Genomic DNA, 13,375 nt, shown 5'->3' with positions numbered 1-13,375 from the left:
CTATACATTGTATTCTATGTGTAATGCTGATGCTCAGGTACAGAAGGGTTGCAGGTGCTCACTGAGGAAATTTAAGTGAGTACTTTATAATGGCTTACTTATGATTAGAATATTTTTCACAGTAGGTAGGTGGAGAAAAGCATTGATAATGTTTAAAAGCAGAAATTTGTCATAAGACATTTTGGCATTGGGTTGATGGGACATTGGCACTGACCTAAGTTGAAGACTATAGCACTGTCTCTTTGGAGGAACTGCTGACACCCTTAATCTTCAAGAGGAAACAGGCATTTAGTAAATTTCAAAACAGGGGGCTTTACAAAAGTTAGAACTGGAATCTACTACCAATCACAAAAAAGAGAGGAACTTTTGGTCACAAAAACAGAAGTAAAAATTTCATGTGTGGGGATTGGGGTATGTCCTCAAAGCCAGGACAGCCAAACATGGCAGGGTTCTTCTGAGTGGGTATAAGCTGCTCCGGCCTCAGATCCTGGGATAAGAAGAGTGATGTTAGGGTCCTGATGCTGAGTCAAAGACTTCCAGTAGGAAGAGAGTGGGATAGAGAAGTTGGGAACTAGGCTGGCTCCGACTGTTTCAAGTAGAAATTTCCATGGTACTTGGTAATAGTTAATTTTATAAGTCAACTTAGAGGGTGTTTCTGGATGAGATTGACATTTAAGTTAGAGAATTCTGAGCAAGAAGATTGCCCTTCATAATGTGAGTGGGCCTTAATCAATCACTTAAAAGCTTGAATAGAACAAAAAGACTAGCCTCACCAAAGAAAAGAAAATTCCCCAGCAGACTGCCTTCAGACCATCAGACCTGCACAATTGGCTCTCCTGGGTCTCAAGCCTACCAGCCCACAATGCAAGTTTGCATTTGCCAGTCTTCATAATTACAAGAGCCAATTCCTTATAATAAATTTCTCTCTCTCTCTGTCTCTCTCTCTATATATATATATACACACACACACACACACATACACATATATATCATATACACAATTGATATTATTTATTACTTGGGGGTTTACACACCCTACAGCTGTTTGAGGATATATATTTAGTAATGTTTACTAAAAAAATAGGATTAGGTCTGATTTGTTGAATAAATAAAATGTAAAATAGTCATGTTTCAGAGGTATTTTATTATAGAAAACAAAATGAATCAGCCTAACAAATAAATAACATCGTTTAAGTTAATGTGAAGGATGCTAACTCTAGAAAAGAAATCATAGTTGACCATGATGAATCCGGCTTCCTATATTCTAGTTTTTGCTACTTTAATTTATATCATGTATATTTCTTTTCACGGTTGCTGAGGACATGAATAGGCACTGAGGGAAAGCTACCCTCTTGTTAATCATGAACACAGTTGCAGTATACCAGTATCTTTCCCAGTGTTAATATCCTATACAGAAATTTTAAATGTAATAACTTAAAAACCAAAATACCCTAAACCACAAAAACAGCGCCCTAGGAAATATTTTAATCTTGAAACCTTGTTTAAATACTTCCGCTTCAAAGCTCTGCTCTTAATTCCACAAAGCAAAAACTTTAAGGAGCTAATGTTTTCCTCAGGTGAAATGTACACTTGATTTTTCCAGAATGTTTATGATTTGTGATGCCTTACTAACCTCTCCAGAATATTAAGCTTTCCAGCATTGTAAGGGAAAAGGGAATAGGGACCTTTGCCATGTTAATAATACTGATGTTGTTATCCTCACAAGGACATAAAAGGTCAGTGAGATCAATCTTTTATTTGTAGCCTCTTTCCCTCAGGATATTTGAAAGTTTGTGTTAGACTAGGGCCCCATGTCTCTGTTTGTGGGGCATAACAAAGAGCTCAGTCTTTCATTGGTTCTGGCAATGGCAGAAGGTAGGTCTTTCTGGCAACATTTATTGTTTCCCAATTGCCTTGAGAGATTATCATCATTATTATTATTCCATTTCCAAAAATCTTTAAAATAGTGCATATGTATTAGTTTGATAGGGCTACTATAACAAAGTACCACAAACTGGTTGATATAAACAACAGAAGGTGTTGGCAGGGTTGGGTCCTTCTGAAATCTGTGAGGAAGGATCTGTTTCAAGCCTCTTTCATTGTCTTGTAGGTGGTTGTCTTCATGTTCAAATGGCATTCTCCCCATATAAGTGTCTGTCTCCAAATTTTCCCTTTAAATAAGAACACCGCCCTAAAGAGCTCATTTTAACTTGATTACCTCTGTAAAGATACTATCTCCAAATAAGATCACATTCTGAGGTAGTGGGTCTTAGGACTTCAACACATAAATTTGGTGGGAGACACAATTCAGCCCATAAGAGTCATTCTGTCAGAAAGAATGCATGGACTGACCTCCTGTTCACTATGAGTGTCCAGCCCATATTTTCAACTTAAACTAGTTTAATACCTATAATTATTAATACCTATAACTAAGCTATGATCATTTGTTAGGTGTTTCCATGTGACAGATATTATTAGGCATTTTTTCATATACATAAATATATATTTACATATTTACAAATATATTTTTAATACAACAGTCTCTATAGGTCAACACTGTTAAGATTTTACTAATAAAGAAAATAAGTCCGAGAGAGATAAAGTACCTTTCAAGAAGTCATTGGATATAACAGTCGAAGGTTAAACTGAGCTTTGTCTTATACCAAACCTTGTACTAAAGGGCTACTTTATGTACTTTCAACTTATTTTTGTGTGTGTGTGTACCTTCTGTGAGAGAGATCCTATGCCACATATGGCATGATCTAGAAATATTGAAGGAGACACCAGTCTCTCTACAATGTGAGTGCTTCATTTACTTCTATTTAAAATTAGCATATGGAAGTTCTTTTAGGAAATCCTTAGCTCACCCAAAGTCTAATCCTTCCTCACAGTCTTGCTGTGACCATTAAGTGATTTAATATAGTAACATTCTGTGTTCAGAGTTGGTCAACTGCTCTTATATATCATCCAGACATCTCAGTGTTTTACCACAGTAAAGATTTACTTCTCATTCACAGGATAGTCCAATGTACGTTGGGGAATGATGGAGATCTGCTCCACATAGTATTTCAGGGACTCAAGTTCCTTCTATCTAGTGGTTCTACTATTCCTGGGGTCTTCAAACCCCACCCTATATCCTCTGCATCTTGCTGATAAAAACAAGAAGAGAGAGAGTATATGGAGAACCGTTTGAGGGGGCAGGGTTTAAAGTTGTATAAATCATTTTCATCAACATTCCAGTTGCTATAATTTAGTTACATGGCAAGGTTAGGTGGGAAATGTAGAAGTAAAAGGAAACAAGAAACTGATAAACTGGTCAATTTTCTACAAATCCTTAGAAAAAGAAAGCTTAAGTGAGAACTCAATAATGGAATTAATTAAGATCCATTGTTTATCAGAATAGATAAACTTGTAAAGTCATCATGATTTGACTAATCAAAGAATATGGATTTAACCATCCAGGATATGTTTTGTAAAAAATATATGAATTTTCTGATAGGATATAAAGAAAATAATATATGGTATTTTCCCTCAAGGAATTATATATATATTTTTTAAATTACAACTATAAACAGTAAAAATAAGTATCCAATTTATATTCATTAACATATCTTTATAAAAATATTATCCAGGACTACCTCTGTTTTAACATCTTTAAAAAGGGGAAGTTAATTCCTTTTTTATTAATTGCACACTAGGTATTTCCTTTTCTTTATAATATAATCTCATAAACTTCACCAAAAAGAGTATGTTTTATATGCAGAACAAAATCAGACATAACTGACTTAACTCAAGGAGACCTCAAGCAGAAGGTAGTTGAGAATTTGCAACACAGATCGGCAGAAAGAGAAGAGAAAATAGGATAAAATATGAGTGGAACAAAGTGGGCATAATAGAGTAAATATAGAGAGCAGGACAGAGATGGAATGCAGTTTCAAAAAGAAATGGTAACTCAGCATGATATGATAGAGACTGGAGAAGGAAAAGGAGAAAGAAGCGTGTAGTAGAAAATAGAGAATATTAATATAGTAATACTAAAGATCTAGTCATCGACATGGAGAACCATTACAGGTAGGAGGTATTAAGCAGGTTATTATGTTCAGGAAACTAGGGTAAGGATAGTGCTAAGGATTTCTGTGCATCATGACCAGGAGTTCCCAGATACACTGGACTTCCAATGGTTGTGATGTTTAGTGTTTACTCCTGGCTAAGAGGCTGAATATTGAGCTTAGAGAAGAGTAACCAGCATTTATATGGGAGGGCACAGTGCAAGTATAAATGAACTACCCAAGAGTATGGCTCCAAATCCATGGTATCTGAAGGAAAGGAAATGAAATTATGTGTAAAAAAGACATTGAGGTGTCATTTTTTTAAGTAGAACTTTCTCTTGATCCTTTCTTGATTGATCTTGACATTTAATTTACATGATCAAATTCTGAGATTTTTTTCCCCTAAATGTATATTTATTTGTTTGTTTTTAGATTGGGAAGAGTTTCCTAGAATATATACTTTTCGGGGAAAGGTAGATAAAAGGAGAGGCTTGGGAGGTCATGGCTCCCAAAATATCCTCAAAGTAAAATATATTTCAAAATAGCTGTGGACAGAACTGAGAGTAAATACAGACTACCTACTTATTTTTAGTGAGAAAAATAAGGGTCAGAGAAATAACAATACTGTCTCAAACTCACAGATCTTATCATTGGAATGCAAATATGAACACTGATTTATAACCCAAAGCTCATTTCACAATCATATTCATATTAAAAGCCAAATTAATCTCCTGATTACAGTGCAGATAGAATTGCCCAGCAATAAAAATAAGCTTTGCCGAGTCAAAAGATGTCCAGTCAGGAACACCACACATACACTCATGTATGCATGAGCATATGTGTGTGTGTGTGTGTGTGTGTGTGTGTGTGTATATATATATATACATATATATATGCAGCTAGTGTGCTTTATTACTTAAAGCAAAGGGAATCAATGCAACAGACAAGGTAGGGCCATGACTTTTTAAAAATATTTAGTATATAAATGTGGTCAAATGCAATTTCAAATCTTTATTTTAATCCATCCAAGCCCAATAATTCACTGACAAAGCTATCTAGTTTAGAGAAAATTAACAATTTGGATTTCACTAGGTTGGTACTAAAATTGCACAGACATTTGCATTGAGAATCAATGTACAGTAATGACTAAATTTATTATTTTTTTAATCATTGATTCAACAAATATTCATTGAGTCCTTCTTAATTTCCAAACATTATACTAGGTAGGTTTCAGGTTATAGTGAAAACATAAATCACATACACACACATATACACATACACATACACTTACATTATATATATATATATATATATATATATATAAAACCTATACCTATATATACCAAATTTGTACAACCTATTTTCATTAAAGTTGTACATATTATCACAGTTCCACCTCCAATTAATAATTATTACTTCTGACCTAACTTTGTTTACTTGTATACTGTTCTCTGCTACCTTTAATTAAGATTATCTATGACTTACCAAAATGATTAAAATAATATAGAGGAAAATGTGGTGTACATCCTAAAACTAGCATCTTTTTTGCCTTAATTTATTTGTTCATTTTTTTCCTATTATAAATCTTCAGAGTTCCTAGTCTCCTTATCCATCAAGCTTGACTTGGTTACAAGGCATGATTTTATAACAATGAATGCAGTGCAGTATATTTGTGTCTCCCTCAAAAAAGGGGTTCAATCAAAGAAGGAAATTTTATTCTGATTTGATAAAATTTAATTACTTCTGCTGTCTTGATAATTTTCATATTTTACCCACAATGCACTATCACACATTTTCCTTTAAATTATCATGACCTGTAGATGTGTCATTTTTATCCTTGTGGCTACTGTTGAGTAAAGTGATGGACAGATTGAGAAAGTTCTGCAATTACTGCTTCAGTCATATCTAACTGAATATATAAATGTTAGGGGATAATGGAGAGCAGGAGATTTCAACTGTCCTGATCTGATTCTCTCTTTTTTTTCTTTCTCCATATCTGTCAGTGACTGTAATAGCATCAACCCCATCTCTGAGCTGCTTGTCTACCATGACTTACATGTTTTAAATTTAAACTAACTTCCTTTTCTGTATGCATCTCATATTTCCTAAAGCAGTGGACTAGTAAACAGAAAAGTGCACACCATGAAATGGGTAGGTAATTCTTTCCTCATAAACATCTTGAAAGAGCAAAGAAATAAACAAAACCAAAACCAACTGAATGAACAGAAACAAACAAATGTAATTCTACTTCTACAACATTATTACAGCCATATTAATGGGAATTGATAAACATGGTGTACTTTATGTGAGTTTGTGCTTAGAATAAAAAAAAATTACCTTAAGTAGGTTTTGATTAATGAGATACTCAAAAGGTTAATTGGACTAAAATTTGACCTGGCTTTTTTCTAAAGCCTAATTATATAGTTTGTATAACTCAATCTACAGTCTTAGAAAACATTACTGTTTCCGTGCTCTTGTTCTTTTGCTACTTTTTTACTCATTATTATTATTATGTTTCTGGTTTTGTTTTTTTAGGACTGGGGAGTTTAGCTCAGAGCCAATAATCCAGACTTGAATTGCAACAAGAAACATATAAAAAAAGACCGCATCATTATAAGCAAATCTCTAACAGCTCTAATTTTTACTATTAATAACTATGCAATGTATTAGCATGTGAGACAAGCATATTTGACACTTTTACAAATGAAATAGCTCTTTTTTTTTCAAATGTATCAATGAATGCCACCTAACTCTAACATTCTCCAAAAAAAAATTATTCCAGCCACAGAACAGGGGACTCTGTAATAACTTCAAATTATGAAATTTACTTGCTTTTTCCTGACAATGAGAATCTTTGTTTCAGAGCCTGTTGCTCTCTTAAACAGGCTTAAGCAGTTTTTGTTGTTGTTGTTGCTTTGTTGACGTCTACCTTTGAAATAAATTAGCATTGCTTCACATTCTTCTGCTAATATATCTTCAGAATTGCTTGCAGCAAAATGAGCATTCAAATACATGTTTTAAATCTATAGAACATTTTTCTGCTCTGAGAAAACAAGATTTCCATGAAGGTGGTGTTACGTTTTCTCCCCCAGTCTTTAGCTTTCTAGTGGGTAATTGTAAGATACATTTTTAGTTAATATAATTGAGTTCTTATTATGTAACAGATCCCTGTGCTAAACACTTTTGTGTGCATCATTCCATTAAAAATCACAAAACCAAATGACACAGAATGGTTATAAATTTAGACAAATAAATAAACAACAGAGCTCTGACAAAACCTAACTAAATTTGTAGACTCCAAAGCACATACTTTTAGCCATTACTCAGTCATCAATGGGAAATGAGTCTATTGTATATCAAATATGACATGTGCTTTCCTCTAATTTTCAATCGTTCTTGTACATACCATGTTAACTTGGGACCATGTGAGTCATTCTGTAAGCAGAAGTATCATATGCTATTTTCAGTCTGTGGAATTTATAGTGGGTTTGAGTTTTCCTCAGTCTTTCTTCCTCTGGAAGCCACATGTTGGCAACCTCCTAAAATGGAAGCTCCTCCATCAGCCTGAGTCCCTGAGTATCTATGTAGAACAGAGGCACCCTCCACTCCCAAAATGTGCTTTAGATTTGTGGTAAGAATATAATGAGCTCTGGGGGTTAATTTGTTACCTCAGCAAAACTCAACTTTTTCTGCCCAATATAGTGTCTTATTAGAAAGAAAATAAAATGGGTGCTAGTTACTTAATGAGTAAATGTCTGATCTCATTGCCTCTGAGTAAGTATACATTATATTCAGATGGATGTATATTTCCTATAATTATCAGTAAATGATATAACACATGAAAATTAATTTGAAGGCTCTGAGATATCTTATGGAAAGAATAAAAGAAAACAAAAAAATAAGAATATAGTAAAACATTGCCAATTTTAATTTTTTTGATAATATTTTCCCAAGCTCTTTTTCCCCCCTTTTAATCTAAGAGGACAAATATTGAATGTTTAACTCTAGAGGGGAGGTAATATGATATTCTGGACCATTTTATTCTTCAGTTAATAAATTTATTTTATCCTATCTGATTATAAGCCATTTTAAGTCATACTTGTCTGAAACCAAAAAAAATTCAGGGGAGACAGGTTCAAATTCTGTGGACTGGTAGGGGTGAAATGGGGACACAAGCCAGCCTGATTTATAGATATCAGATAAGATTTTATTCTTCCTTAGTAAAGATTTCAAGACAAACAGAATTTTAAGCAATATTAGACTCTACAAAATATGACTCACTCATATAGTGAGGTTTATCTGTTCAAAGTGGAAAAAAGAGTGTTAGTCATAAAACTGTCTTTTCTAAAAATATGCCACAGAAAATACCATCAGAAACTTTACTCTGGGAGCAGAAAGGGTGTGTGCCTCAATAAGGAATAACCAAAACTACAGAATATAACACTGAGCCATGTGGTTATATCAAGCAGTGAAAGCATGTTGCCAAGTTCCCTATTACTTTGGGCTAGCAGCCACCAGGAAGCATAGCTATTTATGCGACGGTAGACAAGTCATTAACATGGCAGCCTTGCTTTTGTGTAATTTGTAGAAGTTTGTGTAATTTGAAGAAATAATATCTGAAATATCTCCTATCGTAATATTCTAAAAATCTCTAATTTTCTTATAGCATAGTGGTTAAAAAATGTGTGCTCTTAACAACTTGGTAAACCTGGAATTATTGCCTAACCTTTCTATAGTTCAGTTCTTGATCTGTAAAATTGGAATAACAATAGGCTCTATCTCATAGTTATTGTGAAAACTAAATTAGGTAATGCACATAAGTGATTAGAATTTTGTCTTACATGTAGTAAACAATAATTAACAGTGATTTTTGTAGATAAAAGAATATTTATTTTCAAAATTATTTGTTCATGCCTTACCAGGAAAATTCTCCTAGATTCTCCTCTAAGAATTATCTAATTTGATGTCAGCCAGGATTATGTTTACTTAATGCAGTCATAAATTGTGTAATCAGTCAAGTTCTTATAGATGACTTCAATATGTCTTTCCTCATGTTTGTCTCCCCACAGAGTTTGGTTTCTTGTTCTTTTCAAAGTGAGTTGAAATTGAATGCTAGCATGCATGATACTATTTTGGCACATTTGCTTGATTCATTTGATATTATTTATGGTTGAAGTCGTGCTCCAATAAAGGGGCTCTTTAATAAATATTGCTGACCTCTTTTTTAAGGGTCAGCACTCTCCACTGAAGAGAATGTTTATTCATGTTCTCAATTATCAATATACTGTAGATGAAACCTGCTGTTCCTGAGCCCAAAAACTGATCTAGAACTAGAGGGAGTAAATGCACACCAAAATTAGAATGGAACTCCTTGCACTGATTTAGGCTCAGACTAGAACAATCTGGCCTGTTCTTAGGAAGCAAGAAGTATGATAAAAATGAAACTTGGGAAACCTCATCAAGTCACAAGATGAGGGTTTTGATGAAAATCTGTCCTTTATCAGATGATTTGAAAGGAATAGTAAGGATATCCTAGTAAAGGATAATTGGGCTGGTATCTAAGCAGAAGAAAAGGCAAGCATGATGACGGTGATAGAAATTAAACCCAGAGAACTCTTATGAAAAGGTGAATGTTGCAGGGACACTCCCTTCCCAGTCTCTTGGTAGATAAAAGCTTTTATAATTTTGTGTTTTGCTCTAACACGAACAACCTTTCTCTTATGAACAGAGAGAGAGGAAACCTATATATTTTATTTTCTTCAACATCAAAGGCAGTTGTCTAATGTACTCAGATGTACCCAATATTTTTGACACCTAAGTTCTAGGCTAAACTGGAGAAATACACTGAAGTTTTACCATTATTCTCCCTTTAATATGAAAGGAGGAATAATTTCAGTGACTTTCAGGAAGATGTGTATTGGCCAACTAACACAAAAACGCTGTGTTTGTCTGGGGCGTGTTTTTACTCACATTATGATGTATGTTATGCAATATGCATGTGCTCAGTGGTTAAAAATCCTATATTTCTATAAGCCTTTTTGATTTTCAAGTGTTCAACTCAACAGAATTTCAACCTACCTCCCTGGGATCTTTCTCCCATTACCTCCTAACAGTGGGATTAATTAGTACTTGAAAAAGTCAAGCTGGGGGTTCGGTAATTACTCTACTTTCTGAGTCTGTAGTCATTTCAGGGAGGAAAGGGGTACTCTGCAAATATTCTATAGGTGAGCTTTGTTTTCATACTCCAACATTAACCATAAAACAAAGAAGTAAATTTGATAAGGAATTTTACAATTAAAATAATTAACTTCCAGTATTGCTCCTTTTCCAGAACCCTGCCCTTGCCAAGCTTAGTTTGCTTAAGTTGAGGCCTGCCTGTCTTTTTCACAGTGACACCAGAATTTGACACATTCAGGGGCTGCAGAAGCTATAATCTGAGCCAAGATACTAATTATAAGGAACATGAAAGGATGCTAAATTTGGCTTGAGAACAAAAGCAAATGACTGTTCTTTTAAAAATCAGTTCTAACATTTGATCTTCTTAATCATCACTGGTGGTCTAATAACAGTGGAAAATAACACTGCATAAAGGATTAGCAAACATTGCTAAGAGGAACTTGGCCCAAAGATAATAAGATTACATTTGGTTAAGAAACTCTGTTCCCTCCTCATCTACTCAACACTTCTGTGAATTCTGCAATAGAATTCATCTCTGGTTTGCCAAATCTTTGTCTGATTTCATTATTCATTACAATTATCCTTACATTAGTATATAATTGTTTTATAATTTTATTTTTGCTTAGGGTGGACAGGGTTCTTTTGCTTTTAGTGAAACCCACATGATTAAATGTAGTGTAGAGAAGATTGTCAAATGCTACATGCTTGTTCTCAGCCACGTACGTGTTCTTACTTTGTTCTGGTGCTTTGCTCCTCAATTATACCTTACTGGCAAAGATGAACCACTACTCTTTATCCCTCACAACTTCACAAACCTAATTCCATTTGAACCTCTTGTGTGCCCTTCTCCTAACTGAGAATGAATTGGGTTAGCTGCAGCATTCCGTTTTTGTACATTGAAATATTAACCAACTGCAATTCACATTCAAGTCTAGGAAACCTTTCTCAGCAAGGAAAGAGAATCGTGTACTGGTTGTCTAATTTGTCAAACACAACGCAAATCCTGTCAAATTGTCTCAATGCCTACAACATTTCTAGAACAGCTACAAGAATCAGTATCAAAAGCACTTGGAATGCATTTTTTCCATAAAAGTTTAAAGTTTAACTCTTATAACAAATGTTAAACTCTAATCCTCCAGGGTGTAGAGGTAGAGTTTTGCAAAGAAAATACCTACCCAGGAGACACATGGATTTTTAACCTTGCCAGATGAATCTAGCATATAACATATCTAAAAGGCCCCAGGGAAAGAAAGTCCCCTTTGTTTTCAATCTCTGAACTTTCTTCCTTGGTAAATTCAGGCAGTTTTCCAATGAATATTTTCCTCCAGCAAGGTTTGATCATTGTAAATGCATTGATGGGATAGCAGAGTCTTTCCTTTGGCAGAAACCCCAGAGTCAACAGATAGGGGCCCAGGAAACCAAGTTTCCAATCTGGGAAGGTCAAATCAGACGAAATGCAAGAAAGTCACTGTTCAATCATGCTCATTTCTTCTAAATTAAGCAGTGCTGGAAAGCACAGACACTGGCAACGATGCTATTAAGATAAGTTTGACTCATTTAGCAACAGTAGTAATCTCGGGAAGCTGACTCAAATGAGCAAATGCCAATAATGCTAGAAAACAAGTGTTCATACCTGTTAACAGCTGTGTGGGTTTGCTGTACCAGGTGTGCTATGTAAACTCTACTCAATGCCACATTTATCACCTATTAAGAGTTATCAAAATGCATCATGCAGACTATCCTTCTGGCAATTGTCACAAATAAAGCTGGATGCCATTCGTCAGAGGCCTCAATTAAATGAATTTGCAAATACAATGTATATCAGAGATCATATCAAACAGGATTCTATAAAAATTCTGTGCTATGAAAAATCGTAAAAGAAAATTCCAAAACCATATCCCTGGATGAGTTTCATAAACCACTCAATTCTAATATTTTCAAGAAGCCAATGGAAACTTTTCATCCTTATTTATTTTTTAATTTTTTTTTGGCAATCACAAGGTGGAGGGCATTTACAAATGTGTTAAAAAATTGGGAGGAAGAGATGCAGGCTGTTGATTAAACTGCTGCAAAGCCAACCAAAAAGAAAACTTGAAAATTTCTATATTATATATTCTGTTGTAATACTGAGAGGAAGAGAAAGACTATGCTACAGAATTTCCAGGTGCTAGTTAGGCAATTAATTTAATTGTAAATTTCTCCCACTTCTATATTACATACTTAATAAACTAAATATTCCTATCATGGATATTTGGCCTCCTGAATACTGAGTCATAGAATTTATGAGTTGAAAAGTACCTTAGGGGCCAGTTGTCTAATATATTATCCCTTAACTTTTCTAGAGAATCACTTTAAAGCCACTGATGAGCTTATATTCAAATATTTTTGCAATAAGAAAGTCAGTTCAAGAAATATATTTCATTTCTGAAGCCCACATTTCTATATTAAGCTCATTAAAAGAAAAATCTTAGACACATTGAATTTAACAGTTTAATTGAGCTAAGAAAGATTTACAAATCAAGTAGCCCTCGAACCAGGAATAGGTTGAAAGACTCCACGGATGCCACTGGTAGAAAAAAAAAAAAATATGGACAAGAAAAGGAAAGTGATGCACAGAAAAAGGAAGTGAGGTATAGAACAGGTAGATTGGTTACAGCTTAGCATTTACCTTATTTGAATGCAGTTTGAACAGTTGGCTGCCTTTGATTGGCTGAAATGTGGTGATTGGCACAAGAGTAGGTAGGTTACGGTCTGCTTACACATCCAGTTAGGTTACAGTTCACTATGTACAGAGTCACCTGTAGTCTCAATTTACAATATGCAAGGAGGTAGTTTTACGCTTAAATTAATTTAACAAGCTATTTTATTCTTCCCCACAATTTTATACACCAGTCCTAATTCAGTCCATTTGATCCTACTGCTTCCCTTGGCAATGTAGTTTCCAGAAGGGCAGAGGCTTTGTTTGCCTTGTGCACACTCTCACCCATGTCATTTACTACATAGCCTGGCAGTGGACAAAATAAATACATAGATTTACTGAATGAGTAAAAAAACAGAAGTTAAACCTCATTAAACCTCATTCTTATCACACTCTGATAATCATGAAAATGTATAAGAACAGTTATAGATCTTTCAATTCATCCCGTGTC

Source organism: Eulemur rufifrons, chromosome 2, assembly GCF_041146395.1.
Source record: "Eulemur rufifrons isolate Redbay chromosome 2, OSU_ERuf_1, whole genome shotgun sequence".
In the NCBI taxonomy this organism is placed as follows: domain Eukaryota; kingdom Metazoa; phylum Chordata; class Mammalia; order Primates; family Lemuridae; genus Eulemur; species Eulemur rufifrons.
Note: the sequence above shows the minus strand (reverse complement) of the source record.